Here is a 27,828-nt window from a genome sequence, read left to right on the forward strand (position 1 = left end):
AGGTGAGAATGAAGAGTCCCATTAATGCATATTCCAGTGTTGGTGTGGAGGGTGGCCAATTCTGATGATCATGCAGATAATGGCCACTGCTGTATATCGAATGCTAACCAGGTACCTGCCACTAAAGCAAGCATTCTGGATACATGGTGTCATCTGTTTCTTATGGTACCCAATGAGAAAGTTATTATTGCCCCATTTTATAGGTGGTTAAACTGAAGTTGAGAAAGGTTAAGTAACTTGCCCAAAGATAATGACAAGGGAGCCAGGATTTTGATCCAGGATTATCTGATACCCAAGCCTAGACTTGTAGGTGCCTCACATTTCAGTCTTTGTAGTACTGACCTTCAAACCCTGCCCCTGTTTTGGGCCTTCTCACCCCCTCTCATTGGGGTTTCTTTGTGGATGAATGAATGGATGGTGGATGCGTGAGTGGGCAGATGGATGGATGAATCTATAGATGGATGGAAGGTTGGATGCATGGATGGATGAGTGTATTAACAAATAGTGGATGAATAAATGGATGGTAGATGGGTATGTGGTTGGATGGGTGAGTGAATGGATATGTGAATGGATGGATGCATGGATATATGAGTAGGTACATGTGTGGTTGGATGAACAGATGAGTGAATGGCTAGATGGATGGGTGGATGAGTGAATGGATGGGTGGATGGATGGGTGGATAAGTGGATAGATGAGTGAGTTGATGGATGAGTGAGCGGATGGATGGGTGAGTGGATGGATGGATGAGTAGATGGATGGGTAGGAATGTGGATGGATGGATGGGTAGATGAGGGAATGGGTGGATGGATGGGTATGTGAATGGGCATATGAGTGAGTATATGGGTAGGTGAGTGAATGGGTAGATGGATGGGTGGGTGGAAGGATGAGTGCATGAGTGGTTGGAAGGGTGGGTGAGTGGATGGATGAGTGGATGGATGGGTAGCCATATGGATGGATGGATGGATGGATGGATGGATGGATGGATGGATGGGTGAATGGGGTGGGTGGAAGGACGGCTACGTGAGTAGATGGATGGGTAAGTGGATGAGTGAGTGGATGGATGGGTGAGTGGATGGATGAGTAAGTGGATGGATGTGTGGGTGAGTGGATGGATGGGTAGGCATATGGATGGATGGATGGATGGGTGAATGGGGTGGGTGGAAGGATGGGTGCATGAGTAGATGGATGAGTAAGTGGATGGGTGAGTGGATGGATGGGTAAGTGGATGGATGTGTGGGCGAGTGGATGGATGGGTAGGCATATGGATGGATGGATGGGTGAATGGGTAGATGGATGGGTAGGTAGAAGGATGGCTGTGTGAGTAGATGTATGGGTGAGTGGTTGGGTAGGTATGTAAATGGGTGGATAGATGAGTGGGTAGACAGAGCTTTGTTGAGCCATACTGGTTTTGGGAGGTCTTCCCTCCTGATGGAACTCCACAATAGCCAGAATTCATCTGTTGGATTGTAAGAATGCTGCCCAAAGGAGCGCAAAAGGAAAACGAGTTCCTATGAAGGCAAATGTCATGGCGGGATCCCTGAGGGAGAGCATATTGAAGGTCAAAACGGGCCCTGAGTCAACCTGGGCTCACGCAGCAAGGCTTTCTCTCTGCCAGACCTCAGTCTGTGTTTCTCAGCCAGAAGGCAGGGCAAGGGGTGGTCAGAAGAGCCTCTTGCTAAGGAGGTAAATCTCCATTCTGCTCCTCTCCTGTCTGCTTTTGTCCGCTCCTCAGCATCCACAGCTGTTCCCACCATAACCTTCTGGAGCCTCCTGCACATCTGCCTAACATCTGCTATTCTAGGAGGCTGGTCCAAGACCAGTGCCTTGTTGCTGCCAGAGGGAGCAGGGAAGCTCCTGGAGTACTGCAGTAGCCTCTCTTAACCTGGGGAGGTCTTGGGCAGACTCCAGGCGTTGGCTCAGTGCCTGCTGGGGTGGCCACTGGCTCCACAGGGGAGGGGAGCAGCTGTGGCCGTGCCCCTCTGTGTTGCTCTAAGGTGCACACCTTCAGAGATGTCCCCTCCGTACCACCAGCCTTGTGTATGGAATGTCCATCCCTACCTGGCACTTTACCCAGGCAGCCAGCTGGGGGGCTGGGAAGAGAATATTGTTCTAGAACTTCCTGTTTATCCTGCCCTCTCCTCACTACAAGAAAACTGATGAGGGAAGAGCCAGGCTTTGGGTGGACACTGATGGCTTCTGGTCCTCTTGCCACTGCTGGTAGAAACTCACTGAGGCAGGTCTCCCGATGCTACGTATGGGACATTTTCCTTATCATTATATTGATGATTGTTTTTTTCCAAACATAGACTGGGCTCTATTTGCTGACTTTGGCCTAATGAAAGACTCTGCAGTCCATCGAATGCCTGGGTCTGAGGCAGTGGCTTTCACTCAAATCTGTTTTCAGTCCAGGAGGTAACCTTTTTAAATTAAAAAACTGAGGGTAATTTACATACTATGAAATGCATAGGTCTTAGTACCGTCCAATGAGTTTTGACAGATGTCTGCGCCGTTATAACCATTGTCTAAATTGAGATCTTTCCCAGCTTTCCCAGCTCCCAAGAAAGTTCCCTGAGTCTCGGGGCCAGGGGGAATTGTGGTGGTGCACCTGGGTGGGGGCTGCCATGCAGGGGTGGACCCAGGACTTCTGCTTCCACCTTACGGGGGCTCTCATGATGGCCTCGGCCAGTGCAGGCTCATCACAGCCCCGCTTCTTTGAGCTGATGGGCTGGCTAGGAGGGACAGCGTGGGGACAGCCTGCCAGAACAGGGTCCCGAGGCAGGCAAGGACCATGAAAGGTAACACAGGTAACACTCAAATCACTCAGGAAGATTTCCACACCTTTCTACATGGCAGACACTGTCCTCAAGAGCTCCCAGCTCTGTGGGAGGCAGGCAGGCTTTCTGCATTCACGTGACAATCTCGTGAACACCTGAGATGACGCATGGGAGGCTCAGAAGTGGGCATCGCTGTGCCCCAGGCTGTCAGGCAAAGAGTGGGGTAAGGCCCCTCTCTAGGAGGGATCTAATGACATGTCCCACCAGGAAATTCTGCATGCTGTTGTGGCCTCAAATCCCTCTGCTGCTGTCTGTCCCTGTTTGCCTCCTGTCCTCAAGGTGGCTGGGGACCGCTGAGAAACCATGTCCCGCTGGGGCCTGGGCAGCTTTCTCCTGGTGGCTAGAATTCTCCCACAGCAGGGTTATCTGGGGAATTCTCTTGAAATGTTTGTGCAAAGCAAATGTTGCAGTTGCTGGTAAGTGTATTTTTTAAAGTGTGTTATGGTTTTGAGTTATTTCCCTGATGCCCAGGCTGGAAGTATGTGCTGGGCCCAGAGAGAGGGGTGCAGCCCCAGGATGGGAACATTAAAAAAAAAAAATCTTCCAGGAGATGCAGCCAGACCGTGGGCAGAGATGGAGGTCTCAGGGCCAGGTGGGAGGCCTTTAGGGGTGCTGGTCTTTCCTGTTGCTGTAACAGGATGCCAAGGAATGCGTCCCATCCAGACCCACTGGCTTTTAGGACCCAGAAGCGAAAACGCCCCACTCTGAACTCCAAGAACCCCACAGGTCACCAGTAGCCCTGGCCTCCAGCCAGAGAGGGGGACCCTCAGTCCTCAACTCTGGCTCTCTCCATTTCTCTCCACTTTCCAAAAGTTTAGCATCCTATTAAGGTCACAGTTGTCTCCATTTGTGGCATATAGACAGTTTCGGAGAACGTGTCGGCTGTTCAACATCCCAATCCTATTTACCAGGGGCCATGCTTCTGCGTATACCCATCTGCCATGCTGTCACTGCTCAGGCTGCGCCGATGCTGGGGGAGTGCAGGGTCCCAGCCCACAGGAGCCTCTGCCTTAACCTCTACCCCATCCACCCCCTACACCCACAACTATCTTCTGCCACCCTACCCCTGCATCCAGACTGTGGGTGTCTGCACCCCTCCCCTGCCCCTGTGCCCCACCCTGTCATACCCTCTCCCCCACCTCCCTCCATCTGCACCCCTGTGCCCCTCAACTACCTTTCTGTACCTGTCACTGTCCCATGCACTGCATTCCCACCTTCCTGCACCACCATCCCTGCCCTGTACCTCTTCCGCCACCTCTCCACCCTCTGTACCCCGCCCCGACCTTCCCACCTTCCTGCACCCCCATCCCTGCCCCCAGCACGCTTGCCCTCACCTCCCCACCCTCTGCACCCCTCCCCGCCTTCCTGCCTGTTTGCACCCCCGTCCCAGTCCCCTCTCCCTCACCCCACATCTCCACTCCCTGCTCCCCCTTCCCACCTCCTTGTGCCCTTGTACCCCACCCCATCCTGGATTCTACTCTAGTATCCCTCCCTTGTCTCCCTGAAGCCCCCTGCACCCCTCAACTCCCTGTACTTCTCTGCTTCCCCCCTGGTGTTCCTGACCCTGCCAGCTGTCCCTCCCATCTCCCCTTCAGGAGGTTTCTCCAAAGCCTCACTTCGAAGCTGGAGAAAAGCAACTAGAAAGTTCCTCTCTTCACCTCCCACCCGACCTGAGCCAGGTAACTCACCTGTGGAGATCCCCAAGGGGGCCGGGGAACAGGATGGGCTGTGAGGAGTGGGCTTCGACCCTTAACTGGGCACAACACCTGGGGAAGCAAGCATGGGGATGAACCTGAACTGTGGCAAACCTGCCCTCCATATCCCAGATGGCCATTGTGTGCACAAACAGCCACTCCCCAAGTCCTCCTTGGGGCCCAGCTCCCTCTTCAGATGAAAATCATTGACCTCCAGCTCTGCATGGCCCCTGCATGGGTCCTCTTGTGCCTCTGCCAGGTGTGGCTGTTTCAGGCTGTGGCCCTGGCCCAGATGCTGGTGTTGGTGACCATGCCGCTGGCCGCAGATACTGCTCTGTAGGCAGGGTTGGGTTCAGTCCTTGGCGGGCCTCACTTCTGGCCTGGGTCCTGCTGCTGAAGCCCTCAGCTGGGCAGGCCCTCCGGCCTCCTTGCCTGGGCATGGGAGGGTTTATGTCTCCGAGCTGCTTCTCTGCTCCGTGCTTCCCACTCCTTCAAGCCTCCACTGTTACCTCCTTCAGAAAGCTGCTCATTCCCCATCTCACTCCAGCCCTCCCTGTGTCCACAGTGCTCTGTATGTCTTCTCTGCAGTGTATTGTACTTACTGGTTGAAATCACGGCAATGTGGACCTGTGCTCTGGCCCAGGCCCAAGTGCTTTGCTGGTGAGGAACAAAAGCTGGTGCCAGCCTGTGCGGTGGGAGCAGTCCTGCTTACAGGCAAGCCGCGGACGTTTAGAGAGGCTATGCAGCTTGCCCAGCGCTTCATAGCTCCAGGAGGCAGGGTGGAGGGGGACAGTCAGCCTTCAGGCCTCACCCCTTACACTGCATCTTCTCCTGCCCTGTCTGGCTGCCAGCTTCCCCACCAAGACTCTGAACTGCTGAGGGGACAGGTTCCCACCACCTAGCCCAGTTGCACAGGCTGTTGATGTTTGTTGAATGCTTGAAGGAAATACGGTGGCCACTTGGACTTCCTACAGACACCTTCATTTTAATTAATATTTATTTATTTATGAGATATGAGATGGGGTCTTGCTATGTTGCCCAGGCTAGCCTCAAACTCCTCAGCTCAAGTGATCCTCCTGCCTCAGCCTCCTAAGTACCTGGGATTACAGGCATGCACCACCGTGTCCAGCTTCCCCACTTTTAGAATGATGGAAGAGCTGGTCTGGGTCACCTTCAGAGTCTCCTGTCCTTCTCCACCTCCTCCCCCAGCCCGGTTATGTTTTCTTCCAGAGCCAAGGAGCCCTACTGCTGTGGCAGGTGTGTGACTTGGGGAGGGAACGGTTTTCCCACCAGTTGAACTGGGCCTCCAGGTGAAGCTCAGGGTTTTTATCTTTCTTTCTTTCCATCTATTTATCCAACAAACATTGAGAGCCTAGGACACCTCACGCACTTGGTTTATGGTAGTGAATGAAACGGATTCCTCCCGGCCTTCATAGGTCACGGCTGAGTAAAGAAACAAATGAAAATATAATTACAGCTTGCAACAAATGCCAGGCAGCTATGACAGAAAGTGACCGGGAAACTGGGGTCGGGGGCTCCTTTAGCTTGGGTGGTCAGGGAAGGCCTCTCATTGAAGACTGAAGACCTTGGGAGTGGGATCTGAGGGATGCGATGGGGCCAGCAGCCAGGCAGGGAGGTGGCAGGTAAAGAGGACTGGACTGAGACAAGGTAGGGGGAGAACTTGGTCCCTGGGAAGCCAGGGTCCTGCTGGACCTTTGTAGCATCTGACACTCTCCTTCTGGAAATGCTCTTGATACAGTTCGGATGTGTGTCCCCTCCAACTCTCATGTTGAAATCGTTTGCCAGTGTTAGAGGTGGGGGCTGGTGGGAAGTGATTGGATCATGGGGGCGAATCCCACATGGATGGCTTAGCACCAGCCCCTTGGTGATGAGTGAGTTGTCTCTCAATTAGTTCATGTGAGATCTGGTTGTTTAAAAGAGCGTGGTGCCGCCCTCATCTCCCCTCTTGCTGTGTAATGCGCCTACTCCCTCTTCACCTTCCACCATGAGTGGAAGCTTCCTGAGACCTCACCAGGAGCAGGTGCCAACACTGTGCTTCCTATACAGCCTGCAGAACCAGGAGCCAATTAACCTCTTTTCTTTGTAAATGACCCAGCCTCAGGCATTTCTGTATAGCAATGTAAGAACAGCCTAATAGAGGTCTCATCCTTGGGATTTTGTAGTGTTCTCAGCCTTGTCTCCCTCCTTTTGATGGCTCTTGCTTATCCCTCCTCACCAGCCTTTCTCTCCCACCACTGCCTCCTGGTGTGCCCCAGTGTGACCCTCCTCGCCTCTGTAATCTGCTCTCATCCCGTCTTCTCACTTTGTGTTCTTATCCATGACTGTGGCTACAGCCCCATTCATATTTTTTTGTAATCCCTGTGTTGTCTATTGCTGTGTAATAGATTATCCCCAAATTTAATGGCTTTAGACAACAATCATTTATTAGCTCATAGTTTCTGAGGTTCACGAATCTGGGAGGGGCTCAGCTGGGTGCCTGGCTCAGCATCCCTTCGAGGTTGCAGTTTATGTTGGCCAGGGCTGCAGGCATGGGAAGGCCCAAATGGGGCTGGAAGATCTGCTTCTAAGCTGGTGTCTCTCATTGGAGGATCTGCTTCCAAGCTGGTCTCTCTCATGGCTGCTGGCTGTGGCCCCAGTTCCTCTCCAAGTGGCCTCTCTGTAGGGCTGCCTGAGTGTTCTCATGACAGGGTGGCTGACTTCCTCCAGAGTGAGAGAGAGATGGAGGTCTTTTAAGACCTAATCTTAGAATTGATGAACCTTCACTTCTGCTGAATTCTATTGGTCACACAGACCAATGTTGGTATGACAGGGGAGGGGACAACTCTGGGCACCAGGAGGTGAAGACTCAGGGGCTGTCTTAGAGCCTGGCTGCCACAGTCCCCAGTGCAGACAGGATTCTCTCCAATTTAGATGCTAGCACCACCCACTGACCAACCACCTTCCTGGACATTCCAGGGGCTCTTCAACCTCAGCATGTCCAATGTGAGCTCAGCCCCATCGGCCTTGAAACATCATATTGTGCCATTTCTTCTTTGTTTTGTTCTTGAGACAGTCTTGCTCTGTCATCCAGGCTGGAGTGCAGTGTCGTGATCTTGGCTCACTGCAACCTCCGCCTCCTGGGTTCATGCAATTCTTCTGCCTCCAGAGTAGCTGGGAATTTAGGTGTGTGCCACCACGCTTGACTAATTTTTGTAGTTTTTAAGTAGAGACAGGGTTTTACCACGTTGGCCAGGCTGGTCTCAAACTCCGGACCTCAAGCGATCCGCCCACCTGGCCTCCCAAAGTGCTGGGATGACAGGTATGAGCCACCGTGCCCGGCCTCGTGCCATTTTTAACATAGGAAAAGGTGTAAGGAATAGCAGAGTGGACTGCAGGTAATAATGCGATAAATGACACCTTCACCGAGCTGAAGGCCCCTGCACTGTAACTTCCTGATGTCTTGGTCTCCCAAGCCCACCTTCTTCCTCACCTTATCACAAACTGGCCCCCTATTTATGTAGCTGGACAAACCCGAAACCGGGAGGTGGCTTGCGTCTTCCTCATTTCCCATGTGGGTGGGACTGGTCACCAAATCCTGGTGTTCACAGTCACTAATCTCCATCTGCCTTTCCGTAAGCCATTGGATCACCTGGGCTGCCTCCCCGCTGAGATTCCTGCCTTGTTTTTCCCCTCTACCAGGCCCACATCAGCACCAGAGCATGCTTCCGAATACCCAAATCTTCATCATGTCCTGCTTAAAATTCCTCAAACGGCTTTTTAAAGTCCTTTGTATGGTGTTCAAGGTACTTCCTGATCTGGTTTCTGACTTATATGTCTGGTCTCATCTCCTGCTACCCCCAGTCCCAAACTTCCTCTGTCACTTGCATTCCCTAGATGACATTTCCCCTGCCCCTTCTGTCCAAGGCTCTGCACCTGCCCTCCTCTCTCCTCCCCTTCCCTCTCCTCTCTGATTCACTCCAGGGTTGGTCACCTGCCCTAGGAAGCCAGAACACCTCCCATGAATGCAGTACCTCTGCTTAGGTTCCCAGACGCCCATCACCCATGTCTCTCGATTGGCTTTTCACTCTTTCATGCACTCGCTCAAGCATGTTTGCTTAGCACCTGGGGTGTGCCAGGCACTGTTCTCAATGGCTTAGCTGTGGCGCTCAGAAAAATAAGGCCCCAACATTCTGGAGCTTGCCATCTTGTAGGAGCCCATACCCCGTCTCTCCTGGGGTTGTGGTTTACCTGTTCTCTCTACACTGCAGGCCTCACAACAGGTGCCTGTGGTGTTTCCAGCTGTGCCCCAGTATCCATGCGGGAGGGACTCAAGAATGTTGAGCACAGCAATGACTCTCTCTGGAAGGGCCAGAACCTGGAAACTAGATGAGTTGCTTGAAACCCAAGTGGCCTACCGAGCCAGCCATAGCCGGGCTGAGAATTTGCTGTTGTTGCTGCATTTTGGGGAACATTTCTGGTTTGGGGCCCACAGTACTCCCTACCACTAGGGTTAGCCTCATGGCCAGGGTTCTGGGCCCCCAACCCAATGAGCCCGGGTCAGGCAGTCTCCAGCCTCTCCTCCAGAAACTGTTCTCCCGACCTTGGGGAAAATTGCTTTCCAAATTACAGCCCTCCACTTTACAAGCTTTAAACACAGCGCCGAGGACACATAAATTACAGAAGGCCCTTCCCTTTCCTGTTGGATACGTTGAATAATGCAACATTTCAACAATACCAAAAGGTACACTGTATTATTAAAACACACTGGTATTAAAAAAGAAGAAGTGTAGCTACAGTAAAATTGTCACCGACTCCCACCAGATGCCAGAAGAATAAAACCCAAATTACTTTTGCCAGAGACAGGATTCCAAAGGCATGAGGGGAGCCAGGAACTCAGCTGGTTTCATAAGAGTGGTTTAAAAACGGGGGGAGGAGGTTCATTTATTCCGAGTATTATATATTCCCCATAATCTTTACTACTAAAATGCGGTGTTCTGCGTTGTTTTTCTCTTGGTTAAAGAAAGAGCAAGCTTTGCTTTCTTAGTTTGAGTCCCATTTCAAACTCTGATTTTGGTTAGGAGCTTATGTTTTGCGGGGTGCAGAGGCTGAGGAGGAACTGGGGTGATGGAAAACAGAAGAGAGCAAGCCAGCAGCCCTGAAAGGTATCGTGAGAGGGATTAGCCAGAAAAGATGGCAGAAGCAGAGCCACTGGCACCCAGGGAGAAGCTAGTGTAAGAAAAACAGAAGGAAAGAGAACAGTGCCTGGCGGAAATGCACCCCGGGCAAGCTCCAGAAGGCTGCATACCCTGAGGAAGGGCTGCAGTTGGGAGGGCGCGCAGCTCTAGTGCCTTTGGAGAATTCCATGGTTTTAAAAATGAATGTTGGACCAGGCCCAGTGCCTCACACCTGTAATCCCAGCAACTCTGGGAGGCCAAGGTGGGTGGATCGCTTGAGCTCAGGAGTCCGAGACCAGCTTGGGCGCCATGGTGAAAGCCCATCTCTAAAAAAAATACAGCCCATTTCTACAAAAGTCCATCTCTACAAAAATGAGCCAGGCATGGTGATGCATACCTGTAGTTCAAGCTACTTGGGGGACTGAGGCGGGAGGATTGCTTGAGCCTGGGCGGTGGAGGCTGCACTCCAGCCTGGGTGACAGAGTGAGATCCTGTCTCAAAAAATAAAGTAAAGAAAGAGTGTTAAATTCTTGCCATTTCTCTCATTCTTTTTTTTTTTTTTTTTAACTTTCTGGCAGGACTAGAAGGCTAAAAAGTTCTGCTCTCTACAATAAAATGTACCAGCAAAGTGCAGTTTGGGGAGAAAAGCACAATCTAAAATGTGCGAGTGGAATCCTCTGAGATTTTGCAAGTGCCATTTTCTGAGTCCCTCCAGGAAGCCAAAGAAGAATACGGGCATATTTCTGGTGATATCACTATCTTTGTTAAAAAACAAACATAAAACAAAAAAACAAAAACATGAGCAAAATGACCTAAAACCCAAAGTTGATTTCTGATGATTTTAGGGTCCCCTGGTCTTGGAGTCCCCTATGCTATGTCCCTAAATGGCTCTTTCACAAGCCCATGTCTGACCATCACAAAGAGGCCTGTGGCTCTGGTGGCCTTCAGAGGTCATTTGACTCCTTGGAGTATTAGGAGAAAGTGCAGTTGTGATTTAGTGCAAAGCCCTTTCTGTCGTCTTTCTGTGTGCCTTGTGCAGGGGGCAGGGAAGGTGACATCCCAGGCACTCTGGGCGGGGATGGGGTTGCTACTGCACCTTGCTGAATGCCCGGCACCTGGGTCTGCATCTGCCACATAGTGGGCACTTCCTGTGAGTTGATGGGGGAAAGGATCAGGGATGTTCAGATGTCCCAGGTCACACAGTGATAGGCTGGGAGGAGAACCCAGGCCTGTGGGTCCTGCTCCAAGCTTTTCCCTTGCTGTTGCCTGAAATGTTCCAAGGCACACCAACCAGGCTGTTGCAGAGAATGGAGTGTAGCATGCCCTGAGAAGATGAACAGCCTCAGAATTCAAGTTCTGCACTGGCAGGGCTGCGTCTGCCCTGAGGGGGACCATTTTCTCCCTCCCCCATGCGCTGCTGTCAGTAGGCCTGGGGAGGGGGTAGTAAAATGGGGGGCTCCTCCTCAACTCACCAGCTACTTCTACCTCTCTGTGATGCCTCATCTTAAATCCTATAAATGAAGCCACATCCTCAGATGAGCCTTAATTTATAAAAGGCTAGTGATGTCCGCTTGCATGCTGAAGTTCAAGTGTGGCCTTCTATTTGGAGATCTGGGGGAAAAAAAAATCCAGGATATCTGTATGCTTGGCTGTTGGTCCTCTCTCTGCACAGGAGGCTGTGAGTGTGAGGGTCTCAGTTCGCTTGCTTTGCCATGTAGAATGGGAAGGTCATTCCACCTCACCCCCACCTCTAGGAGCCTGAGACCATCCTGTGGTCAGATGCAAATCAGTGACAACTTCTTGATCCCACTTGTTTGTGTTCAGGTCACCCAGGAATTTTCTTTTTTTTTTCTTTTTTTTTTTTTTCTGAGACGGAGGCTCGCTCTGTCCCCCAGGCTGGAGTACAGTGGCGCCATCTCGGCTCACTGCAAGCTCTGCCTCCCCGGCTCATGGCATTCTCCTGCCTCAGCCTCCCAAGCAACTGGGACTACAGGCACCCGCCACCATGCCCGGCTAATTTTTTGTATTTTTAGTAGAGACAGGGTTTCACCATGTTAACCAGGATGGTCTCAATCTCCTGACTTTGTGATCTGCCCACCTCAGCCTCCCAAAGCGCTGGGATTATAGCTGGGAATTTTCATCAGAAACGTTACCCAGCTCCACGCCACTCACCCAGATTGGCCGCCTTCTTTGCAGCATTCATTTCACCAGAACTGCTGAGCGCCTACCGTGTGCCGGCGCTGGCCAGGCACTGGGGCACAATGGTGAGCCAACACTGACGGGGGCTAAGGACAAGGATGAGGATGGTGGTTCGGCCAGGCCCTCCCCTCCCCCGTCTCAACACATTCTTTCCTAGCTGTGCTTGCCCCTTGCTTCTGGCTCCCCCTGGCTTCTGCAGCATCTTGGTCCACACAAGTCCACACTTCTGACCAAAGGCAACTCGTGAGTCCAAGGTCGTCGGGGCCCGCCGGGGCCCGCCAGGACAGGTCATCTGACTTCTGCCTTCTCTGCCCTTCCCTGGGACCTGCTGTCCTGGCCTACTCTCTGCCTGGCCAGTGCGTCTCACCTGGACTATTTGCCTGTGGACTCTGCTCCAGCTACCTTGTGTGCCTCACCCACGCCTCTGCCATGGCCCTCCTCAACCTTCCCCTGTCCAGGCTGGGTGAACGTGCCTTGTCCCCAGAGGCTTCCTTCCCTCCTCTTCCCTCCCTCCGTCTCTCTCACTCCTTCCCCTACCTCCCTCTTCGTTTGCGTGTCTGCTTATTTTTTGGTAGAAGACGCTTTATAGCAGTCCAAATGTTTATTTTTCCATCTTCTCTTTTCAATGACAAGAATCTGAGAGGAGGTCTTTTGGGGCCAGAGCACCAGGGGCTGCCCCAGCTTCGTGCTGCCTTGGGAGCAGTGCTGGCTGGTTCTGCAGCAGGCTGAAGTGGCCAGGCTGAAAGCTGGGAAGAGGAAACTGGCCAGCTGCAGATGGGGGCGCAGGGGTCTTTAAAATCCCACTCTGAGACTGAGGCCCTCCTCCAAGCCCCAGGGCACAGCCCTCATCCTTTGTAGGACACTCCTCACGCTTCCCAGCTCTTCTGGGGGCCCTGCCACCCACGACCAGCCTTCCGGGGATGCTTAAGCCTCTCCCTGGACCCCTATATTATTTGGGGGCTCTGTCATTAAAGCAAGAGGATTAGATCCTGAGGAAGCAGGTGGAGGGTAGGGTCCAGGATGGCCTGTCTGTGCTCATGTGCATATGTGAGCATGTGTGCACGTGTGTGTGTGTGTGTGTGTGTGTGTGTGTGTGTAGGGGACAGGATGGGGTCTCAGAATTCCCCACCTGACCTCCCAGAAGAGGGGGAGGTGAGGAGGCCTCAGAGGCTTTTGCCTGTGAAGGTCAACAGTGGGGTGTCCCTGTGTGCTCTGCTGTGCTCTGAGTGCTCCCTGTGTGCTGTGCTGTGCTCTGAGCACTGCACTCAGCACATGGTGAGGGGCCATAAATACGGCTCAGAGAATGAGGAGGACACAGCTCGCTCCTGCGACAGACTGGACGCTTTTGTCCCCAACAAGTGGAGGAATGGCAGGCTGTGGCCTCGACCAGGCCCCACCCACCCTGGTCCCTGCCACTGCGTGGGCTCGCTCTGAGAAGCCACCTGCAGCCCAGCCCAGCCCCCCACTCTGCTCCCACCCCTGCTGGGCTGCGGGGCCTCGAGAGCCTTCGAGGGGACTTGGTCACTGGGCCTTTTGCCTCCCACTGCAGTTCCACTCCTGCCAGCCACGAGCCTGGGGTGAGCCCTGAGGTCCCCAAACCCTGTGGCACCAAGGGGTCAGGCGTGGGGCACAGGGGCGCATGCGGAGGGGGCCATAGGCCCGTGTTCTGTGCTATGGGTGATGGTTGGTGTCTCCCACTGCGGAGTGGGGAAAAACATGCCATTACAATCAGGGACAAGCTGTTATCTCCCACTCAGCTCAGGTTGAGGAAAACAAAACCAGGTTGGGCCTATCGGTGGGGCTGGGACACAGCACCTTCGCCCAGCTGGCAGCAGGGGAGGGATGCAGGACGCACAGGACTCGCCTACCAACGCCAAGGAGGCTCGAGCCCACGCAGGGGTAGCTGTGCTGGGGTGGGTCCCCGCACTCTGGACTCAGTAGCCTGTGGATCTCTCGTGTCTCCATCCTCTAAGCTGGCAGCTGCAGGCGGGGCTGGGCATGACCCGTTAAAATGAAATAACCTCCTGTGAGCTTGGCTTGCAAGGTGCGGAGGAGAGGTGTGGGGACGCCAGGAGCACCGCCTTCAGCTCGGCCTCTGGGGGGATGTGAAGACATTTGCACCCAGAGAAGGGGGCCTGGGTTTCAGGCATGACACGCAAAGGTCTCTGTGCTGGGGAGGGGAGCAGTGGGGTTAGAGCTTCTCTTGGGTTCCTTCATTACATTTCCCCACCCTGTCTTTGTTCCCTCTAATTCCTCCCCATCTCCTTCGGGGGTTAGGTTCCCTGGCCCTGGACTGGCTGCCAGGCTGGGCAGCATCGGTGTCCATGTGGCCTCGGGGGATGACTGGGGATCCCAGGGATGGACTCTGTTTACATTCCTTCCTGTGGGCACCTCCCCTGCCAGGGCTGCTCTGGGGAGGGCAGCTCCATTCGCCTCAAAGGCAAGAGAACTGACGAGTCAGGAAGGGTGGCAGCCCCAGCAGACAGCCCACCTCTCCCCAGGCTCTCCTTCCACCCAGGCCCTGGGCTGCTTCTGCTTTGGGGGTGGTGGGAAAGCGCAGCAGGGCAGGAGTCTCCCTGGACCACCTGCCTCCATCCTGGCTCTGGGAGCCCCGTCTGGGGAGGAGGCGACACTGAGAGTCAAAGCAAATGCTTGGGAATCGCCTCCAGGACAAGAAGGGTATCCTGTGGTCTCCCTGAAAGCCTCAACAGGACCAGCGGAGACTCGAGGGCTTTCGGATGCTTCTGCTTCTCCGGTCACTGGGGCAGCTGGAAGCTGGGGCTGTGGGGGTGTGGACACCAGGATCAGAGGAGGCTTGGCACAGATCTTCAGTCGCCCACAGACCTCCCTGCCCAGGGCCTGGTGCAGTGTGAGTTCTAGCCCTTGCCTTTTCTGCTCCTGCTGAGAATCAAGCACTTAGGTCGCAGAGAAGCCTGCCGCCTGCTTTCTCTCCCCACCAGGCCAGGCCCCTTCCTGGGGTCCCTTCCTGCCCAACCTGGGCTGCCTTCCACCTCCACCTGAGTCCTCTACCTCTGTTCAGGTCCCCTGCCCCCAGGCCCTCTCCCAGCCACCTCCCTGGCTGCATTTCATCCATGGAGCTGTTCATATTACTTACACTTTTGCCATTGAAAAGTGGCTCCCACGCCCAGCACTGGGCACTGGGCTCGGCACCGATGGTTCCTGAAAGGGCAGATGTTCCCCAGGCATTGCTCCAGGGTTGCTGAGCTCTCTAGGAAGCTGGTTCTGCTCTTCAGTGTGGGGGTTGTACTCCGTTCAGTGACTGGATTTTAGGAAAAGAAACAAATTGGTGAATTTATTATTGTTGTTGTCGTTGTTGTTTAAAACCCCGTTGTGAAATTTCTGGGTGCTGCCAGTGGTGGGGGCGATTCAGGGAGACACACAGCTCAGCCACTCCCTGGCCACCCCGCTCTCATGACTCTATCCCAAAGACAGTCTCTCGGGTTGATCAGAGCGGATCTCCTAGATAGTTTTTGTGTCCTGTCTGGCTGACGGCACACATACACTGTTTGGGTTGGAGTAAATTAAGCAAACAAGACTTTCCAGGCTCAGGTCTACCCCCTGCCAGCCCCTACCAACGAAACAAACAGAATCCTCCGGCCCCCTCCGTTTCCCGGGAATTCCTGCTCTCCGGTGTGATAGTGGGATATGTTTCTAAATAAACCCAGAAGAATTAATGGGGGAGTAACTTTTGTGGGTTCCTTCATTCATTTACTTATTCACTCAGAAAAATATGGAGCGAGCCCCAGCTACGTGCCAGGCACGTCCTGGGCATTGGGGATTCGGCACTAAATCCAGCAGATGTGAATGCCTGCCCTCAGGGAGCCTGCATTCCAGCAGAGGCAAAGCGGGATGGCGGGATCCCGGCACATCCACATGAAGCCAGATGTGCTAAGTCCCGGGAGGAAATTCATGGGGAAAGGAGAAGGAAATGCCACAGGAATGCTGGTTATTTTGATGGGGTGCTCTGTTCCTGGATGGCCTCAGAAAGGTGCCATATGTGCACAGTTCTGAGGCAGGCACGCAGGGAGGGACAGAGGGAGGCAGACAGGGAGGGAGGGAGGGAGTGAAGGAGCCCTGCAAATGTGCAGGGAAGAGCATTCCATGCAGTAGACGTGCAAAGGCGTGGTGCAGGGGTGGGGTCGGGGAGGCATGCGCCTGCGTGGAGGGATGGCCAGGAAGCCAATGGGGCTGCAGGGGAGAGAGGGAGTGTGCTAGGAGAGGGGGCCAGACTGCCGAGAGCCCCAGAAGCAAAGGAGGGTTGGCCGTGAAGCTGTCTACGAGTACATGGCCGCCTTGTGAGACCTTGCATCTGATCTTCTTAGGAAGTCCCCAAATCATAGAAGCCCGACTCACCTGGCTTGCAGGCCGCTGTGCAACTTGAAGTGTTTCTTCCAAATGATACAGGACACCAGTGAAAGGCTGTGTCACCAGATCAGGACAGTGACATCATCGGATGAATATTTTTAAAAGAGAGGGACAAAGTAGCTGGGGGAGTGCAGACAGTGGTGGGTCCTGGAATCTATGCTGGATGGGGGAGGAAGTGAGAGCAGGCGGCGGTGGGAGAGGCGATGGGGAGGGGCCCGCGTGGTGGGGTGGAAGAGTTGCTGGGGGTGGAGGACCATTGCAAATGGGCTGGGAGAGGGGCGGACCCTGGGATGGACTGCACCGTTGGTTGTTCGGAAATAGGGTCCTAATGATGTGTTTTCTGCAAGTTTCCTTTTACTCCCCTGGGGCATAAAAAGCCAAGTGCCCTTTGGAGGGTGCCAATCCCTGGTGGCAAACGGTTGGCTTTGAAGCTGCCTCTTCCTTGTTTATTAACACCAAATGTTTGTTTTAGATCAAAAGGAAGATGTTTCCTTCAAAGGCATTTTTTTTACTTGCTTTTTTCCCCCTGCAGGTTGAAATTCTGTCTCTGAGAAGCTAACAATCTTCCTGCGGTCGCTGCTCCTCCCCAGCAGCCCCCTCCTTGCCAAGGACGGTCCAGAAGGAGCCCCACTGGGGCCTCCCTGCACAGCAAAGCAGACCTCACCTCCCACTACCAGGTAAGGCGGTCCCACCTGTCCACCATGCCCATCTCCAGAGTTTCCATTTGTGGAGGAAATACATTTTAATGCGGCAATTTTATTTGACAGAAAGGGTTGCGGGGTAGGGACGTTCTGTGCTGGTCTCCAGTTTTCAGGTCATGGTGTCTTTGTGGAGTAGGAGGGGGGCCGTCGACGGATGCCCAGGAAGGTATGGGGTAGAATTTTTAAGGAGTGACCACTCTTCGTATCCTGAAGCCTATCAGCCTGGCTTCGGGGCAGTTAGTCCTGGAAGGAGGTTGGGCGGGGTGTGGGGTCCACTGTCTGGTGTCAGCAGAGATGCCATAGAATCCAAGGTCAGGGCCTGACCTTCCCCTGCACGGTTCATGTTCTGCTGCCCAGATTGCCCCGCAGCTCAGGGAGGGCCCTGAAGCCTTCGTGTGACTCTAGAGGGGACGGCATGATGCCTGTGTTCCCACCCCCCCGTTCAGCTCTGACACTAACTGCCAGTCAGCGTCCGACTCCACAGGGTTCGGGCAAAGCGCTTTGTAAGACGGCTCTCACTTCGAATGCAAGCTGCCAGAGCCACCTGCACTTGTGACCAGTGGCAAATTCAGAGGTGTCCAGGACCCCTCAGTTTTGAGAATTTGCTACAATTCACAGAACAACAACAAAAAGGCACTACACTAAAAATGACAGTTGTATGACAGTTGTGTGATACACATAGGTTGAGGTTGGGCAGCGTCCTGGATACGGAGTAGCCACACCCACTCACCGTGGAGCTAGGATGCACCACCCTGCTGGTTCACCCACAACCAAAAGCTCCCCGAGTCACGTGGCTGAGCTGTCTCCAGCCCTCTCTGCTACCCTGAGGTGGGGAGTGAAACTTCCAAGCCTCTCCTCACGTGCACGGCCAGCCTCACGCTGGAAGCCTCCTAAGGGTCCTTATGCGTTGCAGGTCAGCACATGGTCAGGTGTGGGCAGGAGTGGCTTATGACTAACAGAAGACACTCCTATCCCTTGGAAACTCCAGAGGTTTTAGAGATCACCTCCCAGGAACGAGGGACAGACACCAGGTGAATTCTTTCTTAAACCCCCATGAGGTTCAGTGCAGCCCCATTCCCTGCTGATAGACAGGGCAAAGCTGTGGGTCATTGACCCCCATGCAGGGAGGACTGGAGCCCTGAAGCCTGCAGGCAGGCTTGCATCATGACCCTTTCTGGGCTGAGCAGATGATACCAAAACCCTAGGCAAAGAGACCAGAGGCCCGGACACAGGCTGGTCTCTCCAATACCCATCAAAAGATGCCCTTTCCAGAGCCCGCAGAATCGGAAATCTCTACGCACAATCTGGGTGCATCTCCAGGCATGTGCTGCTTGCTTCTCTCTGGTGAAGGCCACGGGTGCTCTTCTCTGCTCCAGGGCTCCCTGGGGTCTTCTTGCCATAGCTCAGCAATCCAGACTGTCCTGCATTATTCATTCCACAGCCTCGAGCCCCCGATGTGCTGAGCCCTGTTTGGGGTGCTGGAGACGCAGTAGAGACAAGGTCACGTTCTGGCCCTCATGGTGTTTATATTTAGCAGGGACATGGAGGATCAATGTATGTTAGGCGCACATAATGCTGTGAGGATAAACGCAGCACGCTAAGACCAAGGTGAACGGTGGGGGCTGTGGCTTGCACAGGACAGAAGGGCAGGCCCCGGGTGCTGACATTGTGAGCTGAGACAGAAGGAAGGGAGGGAGGACCCCAGGATGTCTCAGGGGAGAGCGTTCCAGACAGAGGGAATGGCCAGTCCAAGGTGCTGAGGCAGCGACATGCGGGCATGCTGGAGAAGTAGCAGGAAGGGCTGCTGTCCCGGGGTCTGGGGACTGTGCAGGTGGAGGAAGGAGATGACGAAGAGGGTCCAGGACTGGATGCAGAGGCCTTTAGGTTGGGGCTGAGGATTTTGGATTTTGTCTTAAGGGTGATGGGAGCCACTGCAGGGTTCTGAGTGAGGGATTAAATGGCCTGATTTGGGATGTATGAAGAGGGCCTTCTGTGAGGGGGACAGAGTGGAAGCAGGGGACAGCTGAGGAGCCCACTATCCCACTCTATCCCCAGGAGCACTAGCTCTGCCATGGACCCAGGAGGAGAGGACTGGTGGATCTGAGCCCATGTCTGAGATAAGCCCTTAAACAATTCCCCTCCTCTGCTGAAACGGCTATCACTCCATTCCGTAAACCATCAGGGACCCCTCAGGGAGCCCAGAGGGGAAGGCCACACACCCCAGCCGGTACCAGGACAGAGAAGCAGCAATGTGACTGCTTAGAGGGCAGGAATCCCACTCCTCGTTCTGGCTCCTTCTGCCCTGGGGCTCGCCGCAGTGTCGTGGTGAAGGCAACGCTGGTGTGCCATCAGCCACGGCTCCTGGTCAGGTCACTCTGTGCCAAGATCACTGTGCTTGCAGGCTGTCTGAGAAAATGTATACTGGACACGAGGTTTGGGCCTGGCCTCAGTGCGGGACGAGCGACCCCCTGAGATCATGCTCTGTCTCTGGAACCTCAGAGGCCTAGTTCCAAGAAGATGCTTGCAGCTCTGTCCCCAGGGGAGGGCCCCGATGTACAGACATCCTGCAGGCCATGACAGTAGCACCATCTCCCGTGCTCCTCTGAAAATGCCACTTCCTGCTGCCTCCAAGAAGGAGGTTGCAGGGCCCAGCCTTACCTTTCTGTGGGTCTGAGAACCTGTGTCCCCCAAATAGGTAAATTCTTGGGGTTATCAACAGTGAAAGCACAAGACCAGCCCACCGCCGAGGGAGGGTCTGGGAAGTCCAGGGGCTGGTAGGGTCACCCCACAATCTCTTTTGGACCTGAGCTGCTTCCCTCGGTGTGTTCACTGTCCAGCCCCTTGTTGATTCCAAAGGTGTGCTCTGAATTGTGAAGCGAGGAATCTGCCTTTCAGAGTCTTCCTTTTCTAGGAGGGCGAGGTCAAGGGGCGAGAAGGAAGCCCCTCTGAGCAAGGAGCAATGCGGTCCGAGCCCTGTGTGTGGCTTTGAATCTCTGCCTGTCTTTTATTCACTTTCAGGAGGGTGGGTGGTGGGTGTCTGAAGGAAGAGGGCCAGGTACATGTATCTGAGGTCAGGTGTACCTGCAGACACCCTCCTGCCCCGCGTGCTCCTGGGTTATCCCTGCGGCCTGGACATGGGCTTCAGAGAAGGGGCTGCCAAAACCACCTTCGGGCTACCAGAGCTCTGGCATGTGGATGCCATCGATGGCCCAAAGGAATGTGACTAGAGGAAGGGGCTTCCTAAGAGGGACTTGGAGATTAGTGATGGAGAAACCCGGAGGGAAAAGCCTGCAGGAGCTTTTGCCCCAATGAGGCGCGCTGGCCTTTCTGATTCAGGAATGGCCTTGGCAAGGAGGCCTTTGAGCGAGACTCCCCATCACTGCAGGCGAGTCCTTGCTTCGAAGGAGAGTGTGGGGAGGAAGCCGTTTCCGCCTAGGACATTGCCTCAGCCCCGGTTGATTTCCTCTGCCTTGGAAAGGGTCCCGTCAATTAGATCCCATTTTAAAGCTCATCCCTTTAAATATAGATTCAATTTGGGTTTTACTGTATAGTAAATTCTAAGTCCTTATTAAAAACATGGATGGAAATTAATCTGCTGCAAAATGAGATTTGTCTGTTACATGCAGTGGCTGAGGCCTGGGGCAGATGCGTCTTTCAGGTCCACAGGGAAGAGATGGACCTGAGCAAAAACTCCAGAGGAGGGTCATCTGCTCCTCCAACCCTGACCCTTCCCTTCCTTTCCTGTCCCCTTCGCCACTCTCATGGGGGAATAGGAATTTTCCTAAACCACATTGCAGTCCATTGTTGGGGTCACTCAGAGGAGCCAAGGAGTGTGGCCAGTTGTCTCTTCTCCAGATGTTTTTGGGGGACGGGAGCACGTTTGTTCTGGAGCTGAGATAAACAAAGCCTTCTGCCCTGATGCAGACAGCATGAGACGGGAGCGGGGGCTGCCGCGCACGCCATGGGGCTGAGAGTGAGCCTGCCATGGTAGTGCAGCTTACACTATCCAAACTCATCCATCCACCCCGGCCCTTACCCTCAGGGACGCACCCATGAGCGGCAACACGTGACTTCCCATAAATCATCTCCGAATGAGCGTGCTTCCTGCACTCATCCATCACGCCCGTCTCTTGTCTGCTTGTTTTTAAAAGCTGTTAAACTGGAATCCATCACAGGGGAGCACAGCACCCTCGAGGGCCAAGCCGAGACACGGGCTGCCCGCATCAGCTGTGGGAACGTGCGCGGGGCTTTCTGGAGCACAAGCCTGAGCGTTGCCTGGTGGCAGGAAGAGGGAGATCATGGCTTCATGTAGTTACACCAGAAGTGGATGGGACGTTGCTCCCAGGCTTGCAGTGAATGCATTCCTGCGGCGGAAGCTTGTCCTACGTGCTCCTGGGTGGAACAGGCGGTGCCCAGCCGAAGGACGTTGCTGGGGTCTCTCCTTCCTGCAGGGGCATCTTATTTCCTTCTTGGATCCAATATTTTAATGAGAAGACTTTAGTTTGAGCCAGTCTTTGGAGATATGGGTCCTAAAATCTTCCGTGATTCCTTTTCTATTGATAAATGTATTTGGAAAATATTTAGGAAGGGTGTCAAGCTCAGCCACTTCAGTCCCTCATTCTGATCCTGCCACCCTGCCCTTTTGCTTGCTTGTTCTCAGAACAAGCTCTGAGGATGTCCCTGTGAGAAAGAGGACGCAAGACAAGGACCTGGGGCCCCACTGCATTGCTTCTGTTTCTCCCTTTCTTCCTCCTCCTCCTCTTTTCCTCTTTTTTTTTTTTTTTTTTTGAACGGGGTTTCTCTTTTTTTCCCTGGCTGGGGGGCAATGGCACGATCTCCACTCACTGCAAGCTCCACCTCCTGAGTTCACGGCATTCTCCTGCCTCAGCCTCCCAAGTAGCTGGGACTACAGGCGCCCGCCACCATGTCCGGCTTATGTTTTATATTTTAGTAGAGACGGGGTTTCACTGTGTTAGCCAGGANCCCCTTTTTCCCTTTTTTTTTTTTTTTTTTTTGAGACGGAGTCTCTCTCTGTTGCCTAGGCTGGAGTGCAATGGCACGATCTCCACTCACTGCAAGCTCCACCTCCTGAGTTCACGGCATTCTCCTGCCTCAGCCTCCCAAGTAGCTGGGACTACAGGCGCCCGCCACCATGTCCGGCTTATGTTTTATATTTTTAGTAGAGACGGGGTTTCACTGTGTTAGCCAGGATGGTCTCAATCTCCTGACCTCATGATCTGCCTGACTCAGCCTCTCAAAGTGCTGGGATTACAGGTATGAGTCACTGCACCCTCTTTTTTTTTTTTTTTTTAATTAATCTTTATTTTTTTGAGATGGAGCCTTGCTCTGTCACCCAGGCTGGGGTGCAGTGGCGCAGTCTCAGCTTACTGCAACCTCTACCTCCTGGGTTCAAGAGATTCTCCTGCCTCAGCCTCCTGAGTAACTGGGATTACAGATGCACGCCATCACGCCTGGCTAATTTTTGTATTTTTAGTAGGACGGGGTTTCACCATGTTGGCCATTCTGGTCTCGAACTCCTGAGCTCAAGTGATCCACCCACCTCGGCCTCCCAAAGTGCTGGGGTTACAGAGTGAGCCACTGTGCCCGGCCTTCCTCCTCCTCCTTTTCTTCTTCCTCTTCTGTCTCCTTTTCCTCTTTCTCCTCTTCCTTCTTTTTTCTCTCCCCCTACTTCTTTCCTTTCTCATGCCTCCTCCTCTTCCTCCTTCTCTGTCTGTCTGTCTGTCTCTGTCCCTCCACCCTGTTGAGGAATTGTGTGCACTTCAGGTTTTTCTGTACTTTCTCTTCCAGGGCCCCTAATTCTGCCACTCTGCCTCTGTCTATCCTTTCTATCATCTGCTTCCTTCTCTGCAGTTCTGGTGACTTGGCAGTCAGCACTCACCCCTCACAGGGGTCGGGGAGATGAGAAGACATCAGAGATGCCTTATCCCTTCTCCTTTCCTCTTCAAGGGGAAATGTGTGGCTGGAATCCTTCACACGCCCTGAACTGACTGGCGTGGGGTTTGCCTCCAAGAACTCTTTGTCTCCAGCCAGATGTCACAGACCTCAGTGGCAGTTGTGCTATTTTGTCCCATCTGCTTCTGGCTTCGCCTCTATCCTTTTCTTTGCCCTATACTTGTTGGCTGAAGGATAAAACTGCTTGTTGGCACTGGTGTGACATTTTAAAAAAATAGAAAACGGGCCAATATTTTCCTTGGTGACTTTTGAGCTCTGTGAGTGAGCAGCGGAGGAGGTTTGGCGGGTCGCAGAGGGCGCTGTCGGCGAGATCCCCAGGACACCGCTCCCAATTACAGCCCATTAGTCACTCTGTGTGTTAAAGCATTAAGAACAATTAAGGGTGAGAAGAGCTTCCAGATGTAGTTCCAGTGCTGGAGTGGGAAGGGAGGCCCTGCCGCTGCTCCCCAGATGGAAATAATCCAAGGAGAGGAGCCAGCAGGGCTTGGCCCCTAGGGTGTCGTTGGCCCCCAGAGCCCAGGGTGTCAGATGCAGCCCCCAGGACAGTCAACCTGGCCAGTGGGGCTGAAAATTCAGATCATCTGGGTCGATATCCTGTGACTGCCATCACAGAACGCCACGGACTGGGTGGCTTCACACAAGAGCTCTTTGTTTGCGCCAAGTCCTGGAGGCTGGGATCCAAAATCAGGGTGGCAGTGGGATTGCTTCTCAGGGAGGAGCTTTCCCGGCACACGGAGGCCTTTCTCCCGGCTCTGGGGGCCACTGGCCATCCTCTGTGGGCCTTGGCTTATAGACGCACTGTCAGTCCAGTCTCTGCCTCCATCATCACGAGGCAACCCCACCCCCATGCCTGTCTGCCGTGCGTGACATTCCTGTGTGTGTGCATTTGTGTGTGTGTGTACATGTGTGCATGCATGTGTGTGCACGTGTGTGTTCTCATTTTCATCGTCTTCTAAGGATACCAATCATTAGATGAGGGCCCACCTCTTAACTTGATCACATGTGCAAAGACCTTATTTCCAACTAAGGCCACAGTCCCAGGTCCTGGGGCTTAGGGATGGAACATGTTTTAGGGGGACGTGATTCCACCCACTGCATCCTCCAAGGCTGCCAAGGAGGAAGATGAGCCCAGGCACTATGACTCTACAGCCCACGACTCATCCTGAGGTGTCCCCTGGCCCTCACAGCCCTGATCTCACCCAGACACTGAGAAGCTCTGGAAAAGAACCATCCCTTGGCCGATTTTAAGACAATGATAAGAAGATGTACAGGCCGAGCAGTAAAACCAAGGCCAGAATGACTGGAGCTGTAAGAGTAGACATCGAAAGAACCCCAGGACCCCAGGTCAGAAGGCCGTCCACAGACCTAGAGGAGAGGGAGGTGCCTGGTGCAATGGGCTGAGATCCTTCTCTGTCCCCCGCCCACTTCCCACCTCCCACTGCTGCGATCGGACTTGAGAACAAACTAAGAATTAAAAAGCCAGACCCCAAATCTAAACCTAAAAATAAACAGTTCGTGCTGCAAGTTTTGGGCGCACACTTTTGTCACAGGAGAGAGAAACCGGAGTCTTGCTCTGCCTGTGGGAGAGGGAGGCGTTGTAGAGCTGGGCCAGGAGAGGGGAGCCCGTGAGGTCTCTCCGGGGGGCTCTTGAGATGTGGAAGGAATAGATCGGAAGGAAAGGTCAGAGCCAGACCTGAGAAGCAGAGGGAAAAAGAGACCTCTGGGGAGAGAGGGATGTGGACACATTTTTGGGTGGGCACGGGTGCTGAAGTTAGTGATGCGTGAGGCTCTGGCGGTGAGGCAGGCCAGTGGGCGTGCAGCAGGGACTGAGTCAGGTGGTGATGGTGAAGGTAAGAGTCCAGGGCTGGGGGAGACCCATGAGGACTTTTGGAAAATGAACTAATGGCACCAAGGAATGAGGGGAAATTGAGGCAGGAAACAGATTCTGGGTATACGCTGCACTGAAGTTCATGGGTACAAAAGTCAAATGTGAGTGAAGTGACTTTCTGCACAGACTTTGCTCCCTATTTTCCCCCTGCACACACAGCCCACCCTCCTCTGAGCTGCTGAGGCCCCCAGCGATAGGGACCGTGTCTTCAGTGAGAGTCAAGAAATGATTGTCGCCATCGTTGAGGGGAAGGAGGGTTAGTCCTCGTGTTCCAGGATGGTATGTTGACACATGTGTGCAAACATGATCCAAACAGACCCCTCACACAGAAGTAACTGTGCAGAATTTGTGACTGCGTCATCACAGAGATGTTCTGGATAGAGAAACATGAGAAGGTTCCACACGGATCTGTACAAATCCATTCGTTTTAGATACAAAATGATCAAGGGCCACCAAGGGCCTGAGTTAATGGCACCCGAGAGCCTACGTGGTTCTTGCTGGCCTCATTCTTAGATGGGACCTGGGGCTGAGGCCCTTGGTGTGATTCCGGAATTTCTTCATTTTTTTTTCTTTGCGTTGACACGTACATTCCTCAGAGGGGGTTGTCAGTGAATTCCACAGCAAAGGTGAATGGACGCGTGAGGATTTGTATGGATTGGGAGAAAATTATTCTTTTACCTGATTTGCAAGGATACACAAAGTGTTTGCAGGCTTGGTGCTTTCAAAGACATCTGTGTTCTGTTGGGGAAAGAACAGAAAAGGAGCGTCAGCAAATGCCTGAGGAAGGAAAATTAATTTAGAAGTAGAGGTCAAGGCAAGCCTAACTTTAGTTCTGCGTGTGTGTGTGTGTGTGTGTGTGTGTGTGAGTGTGTGTGTGCTTTTAGGACGAGGAGGAGAAAAATGGAGGCGGAACAGAATAATTTTTCTTTTTTCCTTTGGGGTGGGAGGGGAGACGGAGCTTGGACAGATGGTGTTTCTGAGTGACCTTGCATTGCTGAGCGTTGCTGAGTAATGGCTGGAATTGCAGGGAGCTTGCAGGGTGTGGCCACCTGCAGTCACCAGCGGGAGTTATCAGGATGTCAACATTATGGGAGGGCCTGAGAGCAAGCAAAGATAAACCCAAGTTCAACAAAGATCAAATAACACACTCGTAACACAACTCCATGTGGGAGGCATCTGTGGGCCTGGAGTGTCCGGAACAGTGTGCAAGGCCTGGAAATCTATCAGGCTGACGTCCCTGAATGACACGTGTGAGCAGGTTATCTTACCCGAGGTTCTCGTCCCAAAATTTATATGAATCATCGTGAATCCTCACGACAGTTCCACCTCAGGCTCTGTGAGGAAGCTGAGCTGCAGATAAATGACCAGCCCAGGGCCACACAGAATTCGAACCCACAGCATCTCCCTAGCAATAGGCTCGGGACACACCTCACATGACCCATATCCCAGCTACTCAAAGTGAGGTCTGTGGATGGGTGCCAGCCAGTGAGCTGCCGCTGCTGATCCCTGCAACAGTACGGAAGTTGAAAGTCAGCATTTAGACTTTGACAGTCATTTGAAGGAGTCATTTTAGGTCTGATGAGTCTAATCATAAAAACCTGGGCTTTGTACTTTGCATGCCTTCTTTATTCCATGTTTCTAGTGATTCCTCTTTTATAGGTTTTCTAAACACCAAAAGTATAGGGCTTGTCATCTCAGCTACTCAGGAGGCTGAGGTGGGAGGATTGGTTGAGCCCTGGTGTTTGAGATCTGCTGGGCAGCATAGTGAGACCCTGTCTCAAAAAACAAAACAAAGAAACAAAAATGTAGGTCCACAATGAATTGGGAATAAACCAATGAGTCCTTCACCACAGATAGTTTGAGAAGTGCTGGTGTAGAGGCCACGCAGGTCAGATCACAGAACTTGCCATGTTTGAGTAAGCTCTGCCACTGACCAATGGACCCAGGGCAGTGTCCTCGCTTGGGAATGGAGGGTGGTCATGAGATGTGGGAGGTGTGTGGTCGGCTTGGGCTGCCACAACGAAGCCCCTCAGCCCGGGGACTCACACAACAGAGGTTAATTTTCTCAAAATTCAGGAGGCCAGAAGTCTAAGGTCAAGCTATTGGCAGCACTGGTTTCTTTGAAGACCTCTCTTTGGCTTGCAGATGGTTGTCTTCTCCCTGTGTCTTTGCATGGCCGCCCCTTGATCTGTGCATGTCTGTGTCCTAATCTTCTCTTCTTAGAAGGACGCTGGTCAGAGTGGATGAGGCCCACCCATAGGCCTGGTAAGGGTCCTATCTCCAAATGAGGTCATATCTAACATACTGGGGGTTAGCACTTCAACGTACGAATTTTGAGAGGGCACGATTCAGTCCGTAACAGGAGGGTGCATGGGAATTTTCTGTGCTATTTTTGCAACTTCTTGTGATTCTTAAATTATTTCAAAATAATTTAAGGACTACCACTCCTAACCCTCTGCCACCAGCTAACATGGCCACTGTGGTTTATCTCAGATGGGTCCTGTCAGGCACACTCATCATTCCAGGTTTGGGGGAGCTGCTCTCTGGGATGGAGGCCAAGTGGGCATGACCCAGAGCCCACCCTCCACCCCAGCTTACTGCCCTCTGGTCCTGCACATCTGCAGAGGGCAGCTGGGCGGTCGTCGTCATCTGTGCATGGAGCTGCCTCTTTGGTCCTGTCTCTCGTCGCCTGTCCCCTTTGCTCTCTGGGGTTCCTGAAGGGCGCAGGCTGCAGCTTCCTCTGTTTCTCCCACAGTGCTGCACATAGTAGGTTTCCATAAAGGGTTTTCCTGAGGCGTCTTTGATATACTGTGCTCGGTGGAAATTTAGTCGCCCCTCTTGAAGTGTTCTCCCTTGACCCTGCAGAACGGTGGGATCCCTAGGTGTGAGGTGTGGTGCAGGAGTGATGCATGGGGCTGGGCTAGCCAATCTGCCTGCGTCCACGCAGGCTCTGCACACACCCTGGCCACGGGCATGCAG

At 53.3% G+C, this 27,828-nt stretch overlaps 1 protein-coding gene and 1 long non-coding RNA gene across 11 annotated transcripts in view; one reads left to right on the forward strand and one right to left on the reverse strand.

The window, feature by feature from the left end:
- Window positions 1-27,828, forward strand: part of RBFOX3 (RNA binding fox-1 homolog 3) — a 546,061-nt gene that overhangs the window by 118,875 nt on the left and 399,358 nt on the right. For 8 of the 10 annotated variants that reach the window (XM_017879339.1, XM_017879334.1, XM_017879342.1 and 5 more), the window contains one exon: window positions 16,820-16,964. The gene's annotated coding sequence lies outside the window, so the exon portion shown is untranslated. The other 2 variants (XM_017879335.1, XM_017879338.1) reach the window with 2 other exon arrangements.
- Window positions 13,087-16,345, reverse strand: LOC108534167 (uncharacterized). The gene is made up of 3 exons (XR_001886901.1): window positions 16,276-16,345; window positions 15,017-15,181; window positions 13,087-14,682 (listed from the first exon to the last, which is right to left on the reverse strand). It is a non-coding gene; the product is annotated as an uncharacterized LOC108534167 (long non-coding RNA).

This window comes from Rhinopithecus bieti, unplaced genomic scaffold, assembly GCF_001698545.2.
Source record: "Rhinopithecus bieti isolate Rb0 unplaced genomic scaffold, ASM169854v2 scaffold_9899, whole genome shotgun sequence".
NCBI lineage: Eukaryota > Metazoa > Chordata > Mammalia > Primates > Cercopithecidae > Rhinopithecus > Rhinopithecus bieti.